Source organism: Vitis riparia, chromosome 15 (assembly GCF_004353265.1).
Source record: "Vitis riparia cultivar Riparia Gloire de Montpellier isolate 1030 chromosome 15, EGFV_Vit.rip_1.0, whole genome shotgun sequence".
Taxonomy (NCBI): domain Eukaryota; kingdom Viridiplantae; phylum Streptophyta; class Magnoliopsida; order Vitales; family Vitaceae; genus Vitis; species Vitis riparia.
The window spans coordinates 15,975,295-15,996,890 of record NC_048445.1 but is presented as its reverse complement, the minus strand read 5'-3'; the positions used below and the strand labels follow the sequence as shown (position 1 = coordinate 15,996,890).

At 39.4% G+C, this 21,596-nt stretch overlaps 1 non-coding gene and 1 pseudogene across 1 annotated transcript; one reads left to right on the top strand and one right to left on the bottom strand.

Moving 5' to 3' along the window:
• Positions 1-7,291: 7,291 nt before the first annotated feature.
• Positions 7,292-14,749, bottom strand: LOC117931664 (annotated as a pseudogene).
• LOC117932830 lies at positions 12,020-12,125 on the top strand. Its single transcript, XR_004654237.1, has one exon. It is a non-coding gene; the product is annotated as a small nucleolar RNA R71 (small nucleolar RNA).
• Positions 14,750-21,596: the final 6,847 nt, after the last annotated feature.

The window sequence follows — 21,596 nt, the reverse complement described above, 5'->3', positions numbered from 1 at the left end:
AAGGACCCTTGCAATCAATTCTAATCAAATTGTGTTAAGTTTTGGTGTTTTAATAGCTTTTTGATCACCAAAGCAAATCCAAGATTGAGGAGAGTTCTTTGGAATCCATGGCAAAGCAATGGAAAGCTCAAAAACATGAAGAACCGAAGCTTTAAAGTCCTTTGCCATAAGCAAATCCGGAATGCAAGGAGGGGAAGCAAAGAGAAATCTAACATGAAGCATTCTAGATGACAGTCATGTCAGCCACTTTTGGAGCACTTCTTGGAGTTCAATTTATGCATGCTGTATGTCGTTTCGAAGCTCAGGAAGTCAATAATCCAATGCTTTAAACGGTGTATGATTTGGAGTTGAAATGAAGGAGTTACAGCCATTGGAAGCCAATCACTCCAAGCTGAAGGAAAATTTTGCACGGCTACAAAATCAGCCTTGGGCTGCGAAAATGGTGTCCTTTTACTGCGAAATTTCACAGCCCTCTTGCTGTGGAATTTCTCCTGAAGCTTCCCGATATTTATGACCGACATTTTGAGATATTTTGCTTTAGATATTTGATGTCTAAATCCCCAAACTCTCCTTGTAACCCACCTATCATAGGATTCCTTAGTCTTTAAGTAAGAACAAAGGGTGAATAACCCCTTATATATAGTTTTGTAATTTTCTTTACAGGATCATCATGTAATCCGATGAGAGGAAGAAATATATTTTTATAGAGCACTTGCTATGTTTTTCCTTCATATTTTTGTTTTCTAGTTATTTTTCTTTCTAGCCAATCAAACTCTGAGGATTTTTCCTCAGAGGATGAGAGGCTAGGCTCTTCGTCTCTTGGAGTGAAGAAAGCCGGGTAAGTTTCCTCATGCATAAATTGGAAGTTTTGTTGTTTTAGTTTTTAATGAAGAGAAAGTGTGACCCGTTAATGGTTTTTATCTTTTTAGTTAACTTAAAACGCCTTTAAATCACCTGGGCCCACACTTGGTAAGGCAAGTGGTCTCCGTCCATTGAGATGCACTAGTTTATCTCTTGCGAGCCTTTGGGAGGTGGTTTGAAGGTAGGATTTTCTAGAATAGCCAACACTTGGCAAGCTTTTGGACTCCACGGAGACATCCATTAGTTATCTCTTGCGAGCTTTTGACGGGTAATCCAAGGTTAAGGATCACCTTGAATGGCAAATGCTAGGTGAGAGGCACGAGCCATTGCAAGATGCATCAGTGAGAGGGATTTAGTGTTTAAACCCATTAAAGGGAAGCATCTGTACCACACCGGTTAGAGAATTAACTATATGTTAATTCTCTAATGCGAGGATAAGAAACAAGTGATCGGAACTCCCTTTTTGTATAAAGAACCTGAGCCTAGTGATCTAAACTCCAAGAAACAGTTTTCTTTGTAATTAAAATCAGTTACTATTATTTTTGGTTAGCTTAAAACCAACCTTTTCAAATAAGATTATGTTTTCTTTTAAAGCTAACCTTGAAATGAAAAAGCACCAATTCATCTTTGAATTAATATCAATTATGAAGTGAAAACCCATCCCAGTGAACGACCCTAGAGCCACTATGCTATGCTAGCTAAGGCTATCCTAGTACATGGTGTAATAGGTTATAAATTTTGTTGATTACTCCCTGAGGACCAAAATCAAGGCACATGATTCGCGGATAACCCAATCGGGTCATTTAATCAAACACATTTATAAAACCTATGACCTCATACTAGTGTAGCAAAACTACTATAGTATAGTGGCTCTAGGGTCGAACTCTGGGATGGGTTTTCATTCTACCAGTGATATACTCATGATTAGAAATTAAATTTAATGATTTCCTTTATCAAAAACTTAAAGCTTAAAAAGAAAATAAAATTTGTTTTGAAAGTATTTGAACCTAAATTAACATAAACTAATTAAAAATGGAAGAAAGAAAGTTTCTCGGAGCTAAGGATTGCTAGGATCAAGTTTAGAATGCAAAGTGGAAAATTCCGGATTTTTCTCCTCGCATTGGAGATTTAACCTATAGTTATTTCCCGAACCGGTGTAGGTTTAACAATGAAGATTTAATCCATAAAAATCAATAGAAATGGTAGTCAAGGTCCATTAATGGCTTTAGACACTATATAGGTCTTCACCTTGAACCACTTTCCAATGGCTCGTACATGATAACTAATAGACTAATATGGATCTAGCAATAAGCATCCATAAAGACCTGAAGCTTACCATGTATTGGCCATTCAAAGTGATTCTAAGGGATTTAAAGCAAAACTTTGGATTAAAAAGCCATTTATGAACTTCAACTACCTGAATTTAATGCACGAGCATTTTCCACCTTTTCATCTGGACTTTTCACCTAGCTTCCTTCACTCCAAGAAACCAAGAGTTTAGCCTCTCATCCTCTGAGAAAACATCCTCAGAGGTTGTTTGGCTTCCAATAAAGAGAAAATAGTAACAAGAAAATAGAAAATAAGAGTGCTCTGTATATTGCTAAGTGTTTGGCTTAACACTCGGGTTACATCTCTTCAAGAGGTGATTTCCACCCCTTATATAGTTTTTACAAAAGCAAAGCTTTTCATTGGCTTGATACAAGGAGAAGAAAGGAAATTACATCAAAAGAAACTTAAGAAAATATCTAAAGTGGAGTCGGCAAAAAACAGAGGAGATTTCGCACAGGTGTGCGAAATTCGCACACCATTTAGGAGGTGTGCGAAATTTTCGCACACCATTTAGGAGGTGTGCGAAATTTTCGCACACCTGAAGCAGTTTTCTTCCGAAGGTCATAACTTCCTCGTTTCAGCTCCAAATCGTGCACGGTTTAAAGCGTTGGATTATTGACTTCTTGAGATTTGAAACGGTATATAGAATGTAAAAAATGGACTCCGGGAAGTTCTCCAAAAGTGCCAAAGAACACTACAACTGCTGTCCTCAGATTTCCTCCTTGCTTCTCTTTTGATTTTCTTCTTTGGTTGGCTTGTCTTAATGATCCAAAAAGATGTCAAAACACTAAAACTAGCCACAAATATGATTAGAAGTCATTGGTAGGTCCTTAACATGCCAATTGGAATAAAGGTGAAGAATTACTACACAAAAGTGCTTAAAACATAATGACTTAAAGGTGTAAAATGGCACTTTTGGGTAGTAATCACTCCCCCCAACTGACACATTGCTCGTCCCTGAGCAATGAAGGAGAGAAAAAGAAAGAAAAATAGATAATAATAATTCACAAAATCATGCTGATCACTCCAAAAAATAATCAAGTGGCATGATTGGATCAAACTCTCACATGGCAAGTCAAGGATACAAAACTCAATCATCAACAAGAGTTATCAAATAACTTACAACTCACAACATGCAAAGAGCGGGCATTATGCAAATTTGAGTATCAAAATAATTTCCACTCCCAAAGGATCAACTCTTAATCTTCCACAAAAATCTAAGTGTTAAGGTGCTTAGCTTCCAGTTATAGTATGTCAAACTATATTCTCCCCCCAACTAAGGTTTTTCTCTAACTTTAGCAACACTACTCATAAATAAAAGGCTAAGAACGCACCCCTTTTCTTTTTCTTTTTATTTATTTATTTATTTATTTATTTATTTTTATATATATATACTTCACCCATCCACCCATGTAACGAGCATTGAGGTCGGTGAACTCCCAACCAGTAAAGGCTTAGGGCACCAGGTTTCGAAGATTTTCACCATATACCCCTCAGATCTTGCTCGGGTTTCAAAGCAAGTGAAGCAAAAATTATTTTCATAAGACACATTGGCCTTTTATAAGGTGTACCAACACCAATAGAATGAAGTCAATGGCACCAAGTCGAAAATTTCCTAAGTTTAGGGAGTGAGAAAGTTTTCCATCTTATAACTGGAATCTAATGTGTTCAGTGTGTGAAAAGATTAGAGTGGAAGACTTAAGATTGAAAACAAAAGGAGCTTCAACAATTTATCAACTTTAATAAGCATAATACAAACTCTGAGACTATGGCAATAAGGTAAGAATTTAATTTCTCCCATTTACTTTTGAGAATTTATCTTTGAGAAAACAAAGAGAGTTTGCAAAAAATTTTGTTAGCAAATTAATTTAACCAACAATTCAACAACTTACTTCCTCAATTCTCCCCCCAATTAGGATGAACATTGTCCCCAATGTTCCAAAAACAACCGATAAAATAAGGGAGGAAGTGATACCTCCTGATAGTAAGGGACTCTGAATGAACAGGAGAAACCACATGCTTCATAAGAAAAGAAAAATCATAAGTGTACTGAATAGAGGAAATAAAATGGAAGCTAAAATACACAAAAAGAGAAGATGTCTATATAAACTGAGAGAGTACAATATACAAAATAAACATGGAGTACATCCAATCCCAGTATAACAGTGGTCCAAAATATATAAGACATCTAAACATGTAGCATATAGATACAAAAAAGGAGAGGAGTGATCGTATGATCAAGTGGTAGGCTCCTCTGGTGGATAGGAGGGGTCCTCCGCTGCAACTGTGGAAGGAACCTCTACAGGTGGAACTGGTGGCGAAAGACCGAGATGCTGCTGAATCTCTCGGAGAATGAGAGTCTGCTGGTCCTGCTGAAGCTGGAAATGGTCCATGCGCTCCATAATGGTTGTCTGAGTAGTGGTCAAAGTCTGGAAAGAAGCGAGCAAGGCACGATACTTGGCACCAGGGATAGTAATGGGCGGCTCTGATGTAGGAGGAACAGCAGGTGGGGCATCAGATGATGCAGCCTCTGGTACTGGCTGTGGAGGCTCTGAAGTGGACGGAGTAGGAGGGACTTCCCTTGGCTCGGGAAGTTCTGGCAACTGGCGATGGAGCCATATCTGAGTCCATTGGTCAAGAGAGAAGGTCTCTCGACAATGGCGGCGAGGATCAGAATGAGGGTTTGCAGGAAAACCCATATGCGCCAAAACATGGCATAGCAGCCGAGGGAAAAGTAAAGGAATGGAGTCTGCCCTCGCAAGATGCCGCCTATGCACCTTCTCCTCAAAATGGAGGAGAGCGGCCATAATCAAATGATGAGGGGCAAAGTAGTAGCCCTCATAGATACGAAATAATGCCTCTAAAATGGCCCCTCGCCTCTGCACTTTATGCTGAAGAGGAAAAAGATTAGCGTGAAGCACCACATCGACTAGGAGCATCTCTGGGAGAAGCTCTCTCCTCAAAATGGTCATCTGGGAAGATGTCCCTCGAGATAGGCTACGGACCATGTCCCACTCAGAAAGTGGGGCCCAACGTCTAAATGCAGCGGGATGTGCCGGTGCATAAGGGATATGGAAAGCATCGGCAATCTATCTAGCCCCCAAAATACCCTGGCGTCCATCAATGGTAAAAAGGAGCGAGGCTGGAATCGGGACGCCACGAGTAGTCATAGACTGGTAAAAGTCTAGAGCTACTTGAGGATAGAAGAATTGGGGCAAAGTCATAAAGGGTACAAGATGGTACCTCTCAAGTAGGCGGTATGAATCCCGCAACTGAGGCTGCTGTCGCATCAGAGAGTGATCGAAATATGTCTCGACATGAAAGTCTTTCGATCGGCAATCGGAGTTGCCTTCAATGGGCGAGCTGGGTCTAGGGCGCCTGGCAGAAGAAGGCTGAGGTGCTCTGGATGACTCTCCTGGCTCTGTAGTCTTCGCTTTCTTTAAAGGAGGACTCCGAGGTGGAATTTGTATAGGGGCCATAGACGTGGCGGATGCTCTCCTCATATGGTATCTGCTCTGAGGTGCCGAATCAGGTAAAAATGAGGGCGCATCAAGTGGGGCCCGCACAGGGGCGACTCTCTGACTGCTCCGGGAAGCTGAAGTAGATCCTCCTCGGGTCTTGGGCATGATGAAATGATGAAAGGAGGCTCAGAGGCTCAGAATTATAGAAGGTAGGGGTGGAGAGGCTAAGATTTTCGCAAGGGGGGTGTGCGAATTTCGCACACCTCAAAAGGGGGTGTGCGAAATTTGCACAGGGCACTATTCACCACGCGGCTAAAGAGTGATGGCTCTTTTGAAATAGTGAGAATTTGTGGCTTTTGAGGGTGGGAATTGGTGGCTTAGGTAAGGAAAGGATTTGTCATGGTGAATGGTTTGGGGGTGTGCGAAATTTGCACAGGGCACTATTCACCACGCTGCTAAAGAGTGATGGCTCTTTTGAAATAGTGAGAATTTGTGGCTTTTGAGAGTGGGAATTGGTGGCTTAGGTAAGGAAAGGATTTGTCATGGTGAATGGGCTTGGAATTTGGAGCTTTTCAAGTGGAAAATTGGAGAATTGGAGCTCCCATGGCCGGCGGCAATGGATTTCTTTTGAAGAAATTAAGGCTTGGATGCTTATGGTTTGGGCTTTGGATTGGCAAGAACAAGGTTTGGATGGGATTATGGAAGTTTTTAGAGTGTTGGGTGATGAATTTGAAGGATTTTGATGGTGGAGGAGGATGGAATTGCCGAAATAAGAAGATGATGAATAGTGATTGCCGCGGGAATGGAGTGGAATATTGGAGATGGGCTGCTTTGGTGGTGTTGATGGTGATGATTGATGAAGAAAAGGGGTTTTATGGATGGCAATGGGTGAACGGAAGGGAGGTTTTGAGAGAATTGAAGAAGGAGCTTGAAGTTTTAAGTGGAGAATCAAAGCTTTTAAAGAGAAAAAATGAGTTTCGCACACCTTAAAATGGTGTGCGAAAATTTCGCATACTTGTAATTCTCCAAGACAGAGAGCCTGGTTTTGAAAATTGGCGCAAAAACAAATTCGCACCGGGTTCGCACCAGGTTCGCATACCTGTGAAATTCGCACAGGGGACAGAGAGTATGGAATTTTGAAAAGTGGAGCAAAAATGAATTCGCACCGGGTAGGGGAGGTGTGCGAAATTCGCACACCTCAAAGGAGGTGTGCGAATTTTGCTGAAACTTGATTTTTCTCCCCTGTTTTCCCCTGTTTCCACCAAGACTCCATTCTTCAAGCCTTCCTAACTACATGTTAACACAAAAAACACAATTCAAACCATATTAGAATGAATTTAACGTCAAAAATAGAAATCAAAACATGCATAAATACAAGAAAACACTAAGTTAAACTAAAATCAACTTAAAAGAAAACAAAAAGAGGATGAACTTTTTAGTCTTTGGAGAGACTAAGTTCACCCATGAACCAAGCGTTCTCATGCTAGAGGTGGATCAAGGAGGATGAATTCCTCCTTGTCTCGGGAAAAAGATTCGATATAAGGCTTGAGACGATGTCCATTCACTTTGAAAGTTCGAGTGCTATTGAAGTTGAGTAGTTCCACTACTCCATTTGGTTGCACTTCATGAATTGTGAAAGGACCCGTCCATCTTGATTTCAATTTTCCCGGAAAAAGATGAAGCTTAGAGTCATAAAGCAAGACTCTTTGCCCCTTGGCAAAATTCCTTTGGTTTACCAATTGATCATGCCATTTCTTCAACCTCTCCTTTGCAATTTTTGAATTGAGGTAAGCATCATTCCTCATTTCCTCCAATTCATTCAAATCCAAACATCTCTTCAACCCAGCTCTTGTCAAATCCATGTTGAGCTTCTTGATTGCCCACCATGCTTTATATTCAATCTCCACTGGAAGATGGCACGCTTTGCCATAAACAAGGCGATAAGGAGACATTCCAAGGATGGTCTTATAAGCGGTCCTATACGCCCATAAGGAATCTAGGAGCTTAATAGACCAATCCTTCCTATTAACATTCACCACCTTCATCAATATATTCTTGATCTCCCGGTTGGCTAACTCAACTTAGCCACTCGTTTGAGGGTGATAGGGTGTAGCTACCTTGTGCTTAACCCCATATTTGGCTAGAAGAGCCTCAAAAGGTTTATTGCAAAAGTGGGTTCCTCCATCACTTATAATGGCCTTAGGGACTCCAAATCTTGCAAAGATGTTGTCCTTGAGGAATTTAAGAACCACCTTGTGATCATTGCTCCTACATGGGATTGCTTCCACCCACTTAGAGACATAATCCACTCCCACCAAAATGTAGGAATGTCCAAATGACATTGGAAATGGTCCCATGAAATCAATCCCCCAAACATCAAAGACATCCACTATCAAGATGGGATTCAAGGGCATCATATTTCGGCGTGTAAGCTTACCAAGCCTTTGACACCGATCACATCCCTTGCACATAGAGTGGGCATCCTTGAAAAGAGAGGGCCACCAAAACCCTGATTGGATCACTTTCATGGCTGTCTTTTGGGAGGCAAAGTGACCTCCACATGCACTATCATGGCAATGGGAAAGAATTCCCGATTGCTCTTGTTCAGGAACACATTTCCTTATGATTTGATCCGCACAATATTTGAAGAGAAAAGGCTCCTCCCAATAGTAAGCATGGATCTTATCAAAGAAATGCCTCTTGTCTTGGGCACTCCACTCGCTTGGAACTTCCCCAATAACCAAGTAATTCTCAATGTGAGAATACCATGGGGCTACATTTATTGACATGAGAGACTCCTCAGGGAAGTCATCATTGATAGGCAGACCATGTGAGTCATGTGCTATCACAAGTCTTGACAAGTGGTCAGCTACCACATTTTCTACTCCCTTTTTATCCCGGATTTGGAGATTAAATTCTTGGAGCAAAAGGATCCATCTTATCAATCTTGCCTTGGCATCTTGCTTGGTTAGCAAGTACTTCAAAGCGGAATGGTCAGTGAACACCACTATAGAGGACCCTACCAAATAGGCACGAAACTTATCCAAGGCAAAAACTACTGCCAACAACTCCTTCTCAGTAGTTGTGTAGTTCCTTTGAGCCTCGTTCAAAGTCTTGCTCGCGTAATAAATCACATAGGGCTTTCCATCCTCTCTTTGCCCTAAAACAGCCCCCATAGCAAGATCACTTGCATCACACATTACCTCAAAAGGTAATTTCCAATTTGGGGCTCTCACTATTGGTGCGGTTGTGAGGAATTGCTTAAGTTCCTCAAAACTCTTCTGACACTTCTCATCCCACACAAACTTGGCATCCTTTACCAAGAGTTCACAAAGAGGCTTTGAGATTTTTGAGAAATCCTTAATGAACCTCCTATAGAACCCGGCATGTCCTAGGAATTGCCTAATTCCTTTAACATTTGTGGGAGGTGGCAACTTAACAATTAGCTCCACCTTTGCCTTATCTACCTCAATGCCATTTTTGGAGATTACATGTCCTAAGACAATGCCTTGTTGCACCATAAAATGAAACTTCTCCCAATTTAGCACTAGGTCTTTCTCAATACATCTATGGAGAACTGCTTCTAAGTGTAACAAACACTCCTCAAAAGAACTTCCATAAACAATGATGTCATCCATGAAGACTTCCATGATGCGTTCTACCATATCACTGAAGATGCTTAGCATACATCTTTGGAAAGTTGCAGGAGCATTACATAAACCAAAGGGCATTCTCCTATACGCAAAAGTACCAAAGGGGCATGTAAAGGTTGTCTTTTCTTGATATTCCAAATCAATCTCTATTTGGAAGTACCCCGAGTACCCATCTAAAAAATAGTAGAAAGGATGTCCTGAGACTCTCTCAAGGACTTGGTCCATGAAAGGCAATGGGAAATGGTCCTTCCTAGTCACTGAATTTAGCCTCCTGTAGTCTATACACACCCTCCATCCTGAGGTAGGACGTGTAGAGACTTCCTCCCCTTTCTCATTCTAGATCACAGTGACACCAGACTTCTTTGGAACTACTTGGGTGGGGCTCACCCACAAACTATCAGAAATGGGATATATGATCCCTGCTTGTAGTAGCTTCAGAACTTCACCCCTCACCACCTCTTGCATGTGAGGGTTCAACCTCCTCTGGGGCTGTCTCACTGGTTTTGCATCTTCCTCCATGTAAATATGGTGGGTGCACACCAGAGGACTAATCCCCTTCAGATCAGAAATTTGCCATCCAATGGCTTTCTTGCATTTTCTGAGGACTCCTAAAAGACTATCCTCTTGATCACTTGTGAGATTTGAAGAGACCACCACTGGACATTTCTCATCTTCCTCCAAATATGCATACTTCAAATTAACAGGAAGTGGCTTCAAAACAAGCTTTGGAGGGTCCTCCATAGCTGCTCCTTGTGAGTCCTCCTTATTGAACAATGGTAAGATCTCTTCTCGTCTCCTCCATGGAGACATGGTAGCTAGCACATCAGAGGGTTCAGGTAACCCTTCTTCAAGCACTGCAAGGCTTTCATTCAAGGTCTCTTCTAAGCTCTTGTCACAATGCTCTTCAACCAAGGTGTTGATCAGGCACACCTCTTCCAATCCTTCATCCTCTTCTGGGTGAAGATGCCTCTTGCAAAGATGGAATATGTTTAACTCCAAAGTCATGTTTCCAAATGTGAGCTGCATCACCCCATTTCTACAATTGATGACGGCATTGGAGGTAGCCAGGAAAGGTCTCCCAAGGATGATTGGCACATAATTGGCTTCCATAACAGTGGGATCGGTATCAAGCACAACAAAATCCACGGGATAGTAGAATTTGTCCACTTGCACTAGGACATCCTCTATCACCCCCCTTGGGATTTTGACAGATCTATCAGCTAAGGAGAGAGTGATGGCTGTGGGCTTCAATCCTCCAAGTCCCAGTTGCTTGTACACAGAGTATGGGAGCAAATTCACACTTGCCCCCAAGTCTAGCAAAGCTTTCTCCACAAGTGTCCCTCCAATGTTGACTGCAATAGTGGGGCAACCCGGATCTTTATACTTGACTGGAGACTTACTCTGAATAATAGCACTTACTTGCTCAGTGAGAAATGCATTCTTTGTCACATGTAACCCTCTCTTGACCGTGCACAAGTCCTTCAGAAACTTTGCATATGTGGGGACTTGCTTGATCATATCAAGTAAGGGTATATTCACCTTCACTTGTCTCAAGACTTCAAGAATTTCTGGTGAATTCTTGATTTCCTTCTTTCCATGTAAAGCTTGAGGAAAAGGGGGAGGCATATGTTTCTTCATCATATCTTCTTTAATCACTATCCTCGGCTCTTCTTCAAAGCTTGATTTGGATGCACTTTTCTTCCCACTCTTCTCTTCTTGGTTATTGCTCTCTTTAACCAAGGTTTTCTTTGACAAAGGTTCTTCATCTTGCCTCACCTTAGGCAAGGGTTGATCAACCTCCTTTCCACTCCTCAATGTGATCACGGCTTTGACCTCCCTCAACTTTGAAGAATCCCCTCTTGGGTTTCAACTTCATGAACACCCTTTGGATTTTGGCTTGGTTGAGAGGGGAACTTTCCTTTCTCATTCACAGTGTTGAGGTTGGTAAGCCTAGAGATGGAGTATTGAATGTTATCTATCTTCTGATATAGATCATTTTGCATCCCATTCATTCTCTTATTTAGAGAACTCTCAACATTCTCAATCTTTTGATGCAATTGGGAGTTGATTGCCCTTTGTTCAGCCACAAAGTCACTCATGACTTTGCTTAGGTTTGCCATGGCTTGCTCCACTGAAGAGGTTTGTTGAGGTGCTTGAGTTTGGGCTTGTGGTTGGTATGGAGGTGGTCTTGGTCTCCAAGAAAAATTTGGATGGTTTCTCCAGCTTGAATTATAGGTGTTTCCATAAGGTGCATTGTTGTTAGGCCTAAATTGCCCCACAACATTGGCTTGATCACCTAACATCTCCCTCACAGCTGGCATGGTTGGGCACTCATCTACCACATGGTCACATGATTGGCAAATGGTGCATGGCATGGCATGGGCTTGAGTCTCAGAAATGGCTTGAACTTCATGCATCTTTTTCAACTCAAGTTCTTCCAACCTCCTTGCTATTGTTGCCACCTTAGCTTTCATGTCCATGTCTTCACTTAACATGTACAATCCACCCTTTGGATTGATAGGAGCTTTCATCCTTCCCAATTCCTTTGAGTTGGGCTCATCCCATCCTCTTGTTACCTCAGATACATAACTTAAAAAATCCATGGCTTCTTCCGGATTCTTACTCATAAAATCTCCCCCACACATGGTTTCAAGAATTTGCTTCATGGAGGAAGACATTCCATCATAGAAATAGCTCACCAAGAGCCATGTATCAAAGCCATGATGAGGACAAGCATTAATGGCCTCCATATACCTTTCCCAACATTCATGGAATTTCTCATTTTCTTTTGCAGAAAGTTTGAGATTTGCCTCTTCAACCCATTGGTCCTATGGGTGGGGAAAAATTTCTTCAAAAATTCGGCCTGAAGATCAACCCAATTCCTTATGCTCCTTGGCCTTAAAGAATTAAGCCATATTTTTGCCTTGTCCTTCAAAGTGAAAGGGAATAGCTTGAGTCTCATCAAGTCTATTGAAGCTCCTCCCTCTTTAAAGGTATTGCACACCTCCTCAAACTCCTTGATGTGGGCATATGGATTCTCACTCTCCATTCCATGGAAATTTGGTAGAAGGGGCACAATATGGGGCCTTATAATCAGCTGCTCAAGAGGAGGTATTATGCATGAGGGTGCACTCATCCTTGGTGGGTGCATTCTATCCCTCATGGATAGATATGCATTTGGATTACCCCCCCCCCCCCCCCCCTTGACCTTGTTGAGAATTCTGATCCTCTTGTGGAGGGTCCATGATGTTTACACAGATATTCAACTCTGTGTCTTGAGGATTCTCAATCCTTACTAATCTTCCCTCTTGGTCCCGAATCCAATAGGGCATGCACAAATCTCTACTTACCTGAAAACAAAACAAAAACAAAAGAAAACTAGAAGAAAGTTAAGGTTAGAAAGAAAACAAAAGAAATTCTAAAATTAAAAGAAAGGAAATAAAGTTAGTGAAAAAGGAATTCACCAAACTTGTGATGAAAGTCACAAGTAGCCTCTAAAAGGTTGTATCACTGTATTGTGGCACCATCCCCTGCAACGGCGCCATTTTGATTCGCGGATAACCCAGTCGGGTCATTTAATCAAACACATTTATAAAACCTATGACCTCATACTAGTGTAGCAAAGCTACTATAGTATAGTGGCTTTAGGGTCGAACTCTGGGATGGGTTTTCATTCTACCAGTGATATACTCATGATTAGAAATTAAATTTAATGATTTCCTTTATCAAAAACTTAAAGCTTAAAAAGAAAATAAAATTTGTTTTGAAAGTATTTGAACCTAAATTAACATAAACTAATTAAAAATGGAAGAAAGAAAGTTTCTCGGAGCTAAGGATTGCTAGGATCAAGTTTAGAATGCAAAGTGGAAAATTCCGGATTTTTCTCCTCACATTGGGGATTTAACCTATAGTTATTTCCCGAACCGGTGTAGGTTTAACAATGAAGATTTAATCCATAAAAATAAATAGAAATGGTAGTCAAGGTCCATTAATGGCTTTAGACACTATATAGGTCTTCACCTTGAACCACTTTCCAATGGCTCGTACATGATAACTAATGGACTAATATGGATCTAGCAATAAGCATCCATAAAGACCTGAAGCTTACCATGTATTGGCCATTCAAAGTGATTCTAAGGGATTTAAAGCAAAACTTTGGATTAAAAAGCCATTTATGAACTTCAACTACCTAAATTTAATGCACAAGCATTTTCCACCTTTTCATCTGGACTTTTCACCTAGCTTCCTTCACTCCAAGAAACCAAGAGTTTAGCCTCTCATCCTCTGAGAAAACATCCTCAGAGGTTGTTTGGATTCCAAGAAAAAGAAAATAGTAACGAGAAAATAGAAAATAAGAGTGCTCTGTATATTGCTAAGTGTTTGGCTTAACACTCGGGTTACATCTCTTCAAGAGGTGATTTCCACCCCTTATATAGTTTTTACAAAAGCAAAGATTTTCATTGGCTTGATACAAAGAGAAGAAAGGAAATTAAATCAAAAGAAACTTAAGAAAATATCTAAAGTGGAGTCGGCAAAAAACAGAGGAGATTTCGCACAAGGGTGCGAAATTCGCACAGGTGTGCGAAATTTTCGCACACCTGTAGCAGTTTTCTTCCGAAGGTCATAACTTCCTCGTTTCAGCTCCAAATCATGCACGGTTTGAAGCGTTGGATTCTTGACTTCTTGAGCTTTGAAACGGTATATAGCATATAAAAAATAGACTTCGTAAAGTGCTCCAAAAGTGCCAAAGAACACTACAGCTGCTGTCCTCAGATTTCCTCCTTGCTTCTCTTTTGATTTTCTTCTTTGGTTGGCTTGTCTTAATGATCCAAAAAGATGTCAAAACACTAAAACTAGCCAAAATATGATTAGAAGTCATTGCTAGGTCCTTAACATGTCAATTGGAATAAAGGTGAAGAATTACTACACAAAAGTGCTTAAAACATAATGACTTAAAGGTGTAAAATGGCACTTTTGGGTAGTAATCAGCACACCAGCTGGACACGAATCAAATGGTACCACTGTCAGAGACCATTGAGAGGACATGAATCAGCTGAGACACCAATAGGGAACCACGAATCATGGAGGCATGTGTTTCTTCATCACATCTTCATTGATAACTATCTTCTCCGGATCTTCATTCACTATTGAATCATGGTCCTCTTTACTTCCACTGCTCTCTTTCTTCTTCCCTTTGATTTGCTCCCTCTTCTCTGTCTCTTTTTCACTTTCTATTTCATTATGTGGCTTGGGTGTTGGTAGCTCAACCTCTTTACCACTCCTTAAAGTGATCATGGTTTTGACGTCCCTTACCTGTGAAGATTCTCCCTCATGAGCCTCCACTTCATGGATACCCTTGGAGTTTTGGTGAGGTTGAGAAGGAAACATTCCCTTCTCTTGCACTGTGTTAAGGTTGGTGAGCCTTGAGATTGAGTATTGGAGATTATCTATCTTCTGAGATAGATCATTTTGCATTCCATCCATCCTTTTATTCAACGTGTTCTCTTCACTGTCGATTCTTTGACTGAGTTGAGCATTGATAGATTTCTGGTCTCCAACAAAATCTCCCACGACCTTGCTTAGATTCATTATTGCTTGCTCAAGATTTGAAGCTTGTTGAGATGCTTGGCCTAGTTGCGTGTACTGAAGTGCTCTTGGTTTCTAGGAGAAATTTGGATGGTTCCTCCAATTTGAATTGTAGGTATTTCCATATGAAGCATTGTTATTAAGCTTGAATTGTCCAATAACATTTGCTTGATCTCCAAACATTTCTCTAACAGCTGGAATTGTAGGACACTCCTTCACCAAGTGCTCATAAGATTGACAAATGGAACAGGGCATAACTTGCACTGGTGTTTTAGAAACGGCTTGCACTTCGCGTATCTTTTTTAGTTCTAGCTCCTCCAATCTTCTTGTCATAGCTGCAACTTTTGCTTTCATGTCAATATCTTCGTTCAAGGTATACATCTCAGCCTTAGCATTAAGAGGATTTGGTTGAGACTTCATTCTTCCCACTTCTCCCCTGTTCAGTTCATCCCATCCTCTTGAAACTTCAGCAACATAATTCAAGAAATCCATGGCTTCCTCCGGATTCTTACTCATGAAATCTCCTCCACACATAGTCTCTAGGAGTTGCTTCATTGAGGAAGACATACCATCATAAAAGTAGCTCACCAATAGACATGTATCAAAGCCATGGTGAGGACAAGCATTGATAGCTTCCATGTATCTCTCCCAACACTCATAGAATTTCTCATTCTTCTTAGCTGAGAAATTTGAAATTTGCCTTTTCAAGCCATTGGTCCTATGAGTAGGGAAAATTTATTGAGAAATTTAGCTTGCAAATCAGTCCAAGTTCGGATACTCCCTGGCCTTAAAGAATTAAGCCAAATCTTGGCCTTATCCTTCAGAGTGAAAGGAAATAGCTTTAGCCTCATCAAGTCGATTGAAGCTCCTTTCTCTTGGAATGTATTACAAACGTCTTCAAATTCTTTGATATGCGTGTAGGGATTCTCACTTTCCATCCCATGGAAAGTAGGTAGAAGTGGCACAATATACAGTCTGATTACTAGTTGCTCTATAGGAGGCACTATGCATGATGGTGCACTCATACGAGGTGGATGCATGCGGTCCCTCATTGATCTGAATGCATTGGGATTGTCCTGCTAACCATGGTGACTATGCTGATCTTTAGGTGTAGCTTCCATGATGTTCAAGCACGATTCCAACTATGTTTCGTGAGGTGTTTCAATTTTCACAAGTCTTCCTCCACTATGTCGTATCCAATATGGCAAACACAACTAGTAACAACTGTAACAAAAACAAAGAAAACAAAATAAAACAATACTACAAAAAAAAAAAAAAACTAAGATTAACTAAAAACTAAATTAAAAGATAGGCTAAAATATGAACAAGTAAAAAAAACAATTAAAAAGAGTTAGTAAAAGAAAAGAAAATTCATCAAACTTGTGATGAAGATCACAAGTGTTTTGGAAAAGGTTATATCACTATAAAGTTGGCACCATCCCCGACAACGACACCATTTGATTCATGCCCAACTAGTGTATGCCCTGTTGATTGGTGTTCAATCAACTGGTGTGCTTTGATTTCAGTCCTTAGATGGGAGTAATCAACAAAATTTATAAACCTATTTCACCATATACTAGGATAGCATTAGCTAGCATAGCATAGTGGCTCTAGGATCGTCCACAGGGATGGGTTTTCAAATTACAACTGATATTAGTTCAAAACTGAATTGGTGTTTTTTCTTTTCAAGGTTAGCTTTAAAAGAAAACATAAGTATGTATGAAAAGGTTGGTTTTAAGTGAAACCAAAAATAAAGTAACTGAAATTACTTACAATGAAAAGTGCTTCTTGGAGTTTTAGATCACTAGGCTCAGGTTCCTTATACAAAAAAGGAGATTCCAATCACTTGGATCTTTTCCTCGCATTGGGGATTTAACATATAGTTATTTCCCGAACCGGTGTGGTACAGATGCTTCCCCTTAATGGTTTCAAACACTAAATCCCTATCACTGAATCATCTTGCAATGGTTCATACCTCTCACCTGGTATTGGCCACTCAAGGTGATCCTTAACCTTGGATTACCCATCAAAAGCTCGCAAGAGATAACTAATGGATGTCTCCTGGGAGTCCAAAAGCTTACCAAGTGTTGGTTATTCTAGATAATCCTACCTTCAAACCACCTCCCAAAGGCTCCCAAGAGATAAACTAGTGGATCTCAATGGACAGAGTTCACTTGCCTTACCAAGTGTTGGCCCAGGTGATTTTAAGGGATTTTAAGTTAACTAAAAAGATAAAAACCATTAACGAGTCACACTTTCTCTTCATTAAAAACTAAAACAACAAAACTTCTACTTTTGTATCCGGAACCTTACCTAGCTTCCTTCACTCCAAGAAACAAAAAGCTTAGCCACTCATCCTCTGGGAAAACATCCTCAGAGTTTGATTTGCTAGAAATAAAAATAAAAAAGAAAACAAAATGAGAAGGTAAGGTAGAGTAGATCTCTATGTATTACTTTCTGAAAAACTATACAAAGTTCGTCTCTGAGAAAAACTCCTCCGAGATCTTTTTTTAAAAGAAAATTACAATAGATATTATATAGAGAGGCTATTCACCCCTCCTGCTAACTTCCCAACCAAGAAAACTTGTCATTGGTGGGTTACAAGGAGAAAATAGGGATTTATACACAAATATCTCAGATTACAGGTGGATTTCGCAAGTTAAAACGCAACTTGCGAAAATTTTGCAAGTTGAAATTGTCGATTTCTCAAGTTGAAATTGTGGTTTCACAAGTTGCAAAATTGTCCTGCAACTAATCAGCTCTCTATCCTACAATGATTCCTTTTCTCTTCCTATTTCGCAAGTTGGATTCCATAACTTGCAAAATTGTTGGATGTTTGATTTCTTCTGTGATTTTCTTCCTTGCATCCTTATTTGGCTTTGGCAAAGGGTTATGAAGCTCCAAAGCTTAGTTTCTTCATGAATTTGAGCTTCAACTTGCTTTTCCATGAACTATACAAAGATCTCTCTCATTCTTGGATTGCTTTGGTGATAAAAAAGCTATGAAAAACACCAAAACTTAACACAATTTGATTAGGAACGATTGCAAGGGTCCTTAACATGCCAATTGAGTTAAAAGGTAATAACTACTACTCAAAAGTGTTTAAAAGAGTTAATTACAAGCTATAAAATAGCACTTTTTGAGTAGTAATCACCTTTGCTGTCTAGGTGACATTGTGGAATAACTACATGTAGCCCTTGATGAAGGATCGGTACTATCGACAGTGAAGAAGTTGGACAGGTTGAACTCTCTCTTCATGGCTCTGTATACATTGTCTAATCCTTCTTCCATGAGCTCTAGAACTGTCTATGGCATTGGCAGTGTGTTGATTTCAACTGGCCCTTCCAACATCTTCGCCACTTCCCCCATTGAAGGCCTCATGAAAACCTCATCTTGAATGCACCAAAAGTCAGTTTTCAATGCTCTCTCCAATTTCTCTTCCTCCACTACCCCTTCTAGTCGCCTATCTGCAACTTTTCTTGTCATCCCGTTATTCATTTCCTAAAAGAATTGACATTTTTATTAGTAAAATATCAAACACTTAACAATTTGTGATTTACAGAAGCAAGAACTTGACTGATCTATACCTTAAAAGCCCACCCAGGATAGAAGAAGTCTTCTGCATCAAAAGTCATGTCAAGGTTTCTCTAGCCACCAACAATCTCTAGGAGAAGCATTTGGTAACTGTAGACATCGGCTTTTATAGTAATAGGTTGGTTGCTAACCCATTCTAGAGCTAGATAACCCCTAGTTCCTCTCACCATAGTGACAACATGTGAATGCTCTCTGCCCATCAACTTTGCTAGTCCAAAGTCTGAAACATTTGGACATAAATTCTCATCTAGAAGTGTAGAGTTTGCCAACTATCAAATGACAAGTGGCAAGGTTGCTGACTAAGCTCAACTAACAAACAGTAAAGCTTACTGACCAGGGTAGGAAATAATGGCTATCTTAGGAGTATTGTTAGTTAGTTAGAAGTTTCGATTGTTATAAAAAAATGTGCAGACTCGAGAAAACTTGATTAAGGCATTCAATTGTATAGAATAGAAAGCAAGAAAAGAAGAGAGCTTTGAAATCCATAACCATACGGTTGTTTCGGTTTTCTTGTATAGAAAGAAAGAAATAGAGGTGAGGAGGGTTCTTGGGGAAAAGCTGTAATTTCTTTATTTTTTATTCTTGTGTAAACTCTGGTTGGTACAGTTTAATAAAGGCTTCAGGAAATCAGTGTGGATGTAGATCAAGTTGATCGAACTACGATAATTCTCTTGTGTTCTTGATCTTCGTTGATTGTGTACAAACTATTTGATTTTATTCCTAAGAGAAGTTCTTTATTAAATGGTTGTCTCTTTTTTGTTTAGTTTCTACTCTAACAATCCCTAGTTCAAGGCTAGTTTTCTCAACAATTGGTATCAGAGTCATTTGGGTTATAACGGGGACTACAAAGTTCGATGTAGAAAAGTTTATAGGCATAAAAGATTTCAGGTTATGGAGACTAAAGATGAGGGCAATACTAGTTCAACAGGGGCTCCAAGATTCCTTACTTGGAGAGAAAAACTCGCCTAGTTCCATGCAAGAAAATGAGAAAATAGAATTGTTGAAGAAAGCTCATGGTGCCATCATTCTTTCTTTAGGTGATACTGTGCTGAGAGAGGTGGCCAAAGCAAAGTCTGTAGCTGAGCTGTGGCTTAAGCTTGAGAGCCTATACATGACCAAGTCATTAGCAAACTGATTACATAAGAAAATCAAGTTATACACATTCAAGATGACCCCGGGTATGTCAATTGAAGAGCATCTTGATCACTTCAATAAGATAATCTTGGATTTGGGAAAATATTGATATCATAGTATTAGATGAAGATAAAGCAATTATGTTACTGACTTCTTTAGATGCATCATACACTAACTTGAAAGAGTACGTTGTCCACATTTTACAAAACTATGATAGCCAAATAAAACGTACTGCTTATCCAAAGTTCCCTCAATATCATAAGGATGAAATTCTCTGCTATTTGGATGCACCGTTTTCAAAGTCACCAACCTAAAATAATTTCCTTTTGCTTGCGCTTCATATATATTGTCTTTAATATGTTTGACATGATAGTAGCTGATAGTGCTACGGACGTTGAACCTGTCATTAATATCAATCATTCGTAAAAAAATATATAGTAATTTTTTTCACAATCTATCCACTGTACATTGAGACTCTCAATGTGTTAGAAAAGTTAATAAGGAAAATAAAAGAATGGCATAAGTATGTTGTATGTAACACTTACTCTTAATCACATTTATGTGAAATGCTAGTAGCATATCGAATACCATCCCAAGAAAACCAAGCCAAAGAAGGTTTATGTGGACCCGCATTTTTCACGTGCGCCCCCACTCGATCGGCGAGACTCGCTTTTTATTTGTGAAAAAATTAATTTTTGGAAAAAGTTGGAGTCGCCACTTATTTTATTTTTATTTTAAAGGGAAAATAAAACAAGAAAGAAAAACCCTAAAATGTGACTCCATAATTTTTGGAAAAAGCATGTCCTTGAAAAACCCGAGTCTTGGTCCGGGGATCAGGTTACTTATTGGGAAGGTACCTCTAGGAGGTAGCACCCCTCTAAGCCCTAAAAAGGTCTCTACTGACTAAGTTGAGGGAAACGTGGCAATTAATCGGTTAGTTATGGATACCTAAGTAGGCTAGGTGATTTTGAAAAATAGCATGCTTAGCAGGAAAACCAATCACAATCATGAAGAAGATTTAGGGTACGTACCTGGACTGCTTCTTAAGTGTTATCACAAGACATCAAAGTTAGTATGAAAGTACAGCACACAATATGTATTTAATCATAGCGAATCTAGCATACATCTAAGCACCTAAGGATTATCAAACATATGCATATTTCACAGTGACATGATTGTTTACAAAAATTTAGAAAGTAGGTGATAAGGGACGTACCTGGATAACATAGATAACTTACAATGCGCTTCCATAAGACATGAAGGGTTAGATAATAAATAATAAAATATAGAAATCCTAGCATGCTCGTTATCTAATTGGCATGGCAAAAATTATCAAAGTATATGAAAACACTAATTATCACACTCATCTTATATACAATTCCTAAAAAAAGATAGACATAATTTCAACAAGTGACAAAAGTGGCAACAAAAATAATTTTTGAAAAGATTTTCTTATGTAGGGGTTTCACCAATTCCCCAATTGATATACACGAATTTAGCCTAGAATTATCCCATTTATTTGGGACCACAAGCTTTGATTCGTGTTTTGTTTAAAACTGTAATTTTATTTGAAAGATGTGAACCGATCAAAACATGGTTGCACATTATTTAAAAAATGAGATTTTGATTCTAAGAATCCTAAAGGAATTTTTGAAATGGTTTTTTAAGGAAATGAGATTTTGAGAATATTGTTATGTTTTAAAGATAAAAGAAGTTAATTTAAAAACAATAAAATGTATGAATCAAAATACCAAGCAAAAGAAAAAAGAACAAATCACAAAGTAGAATCTTTGACAACCGATAAAATTGAAGTGGTGGGAATGGAGGCCAATCTTCACTATTTTCCGATAGCCTCTAAAAATTGATTTTGACAAAGGATGACCAAAGTGATAAACCAAAACCTTAGATCTTACAAGCACTGAAACTTTAACAACATTTAATCTTAAGATAAACTTAATCAAACACTAAATATTATGTG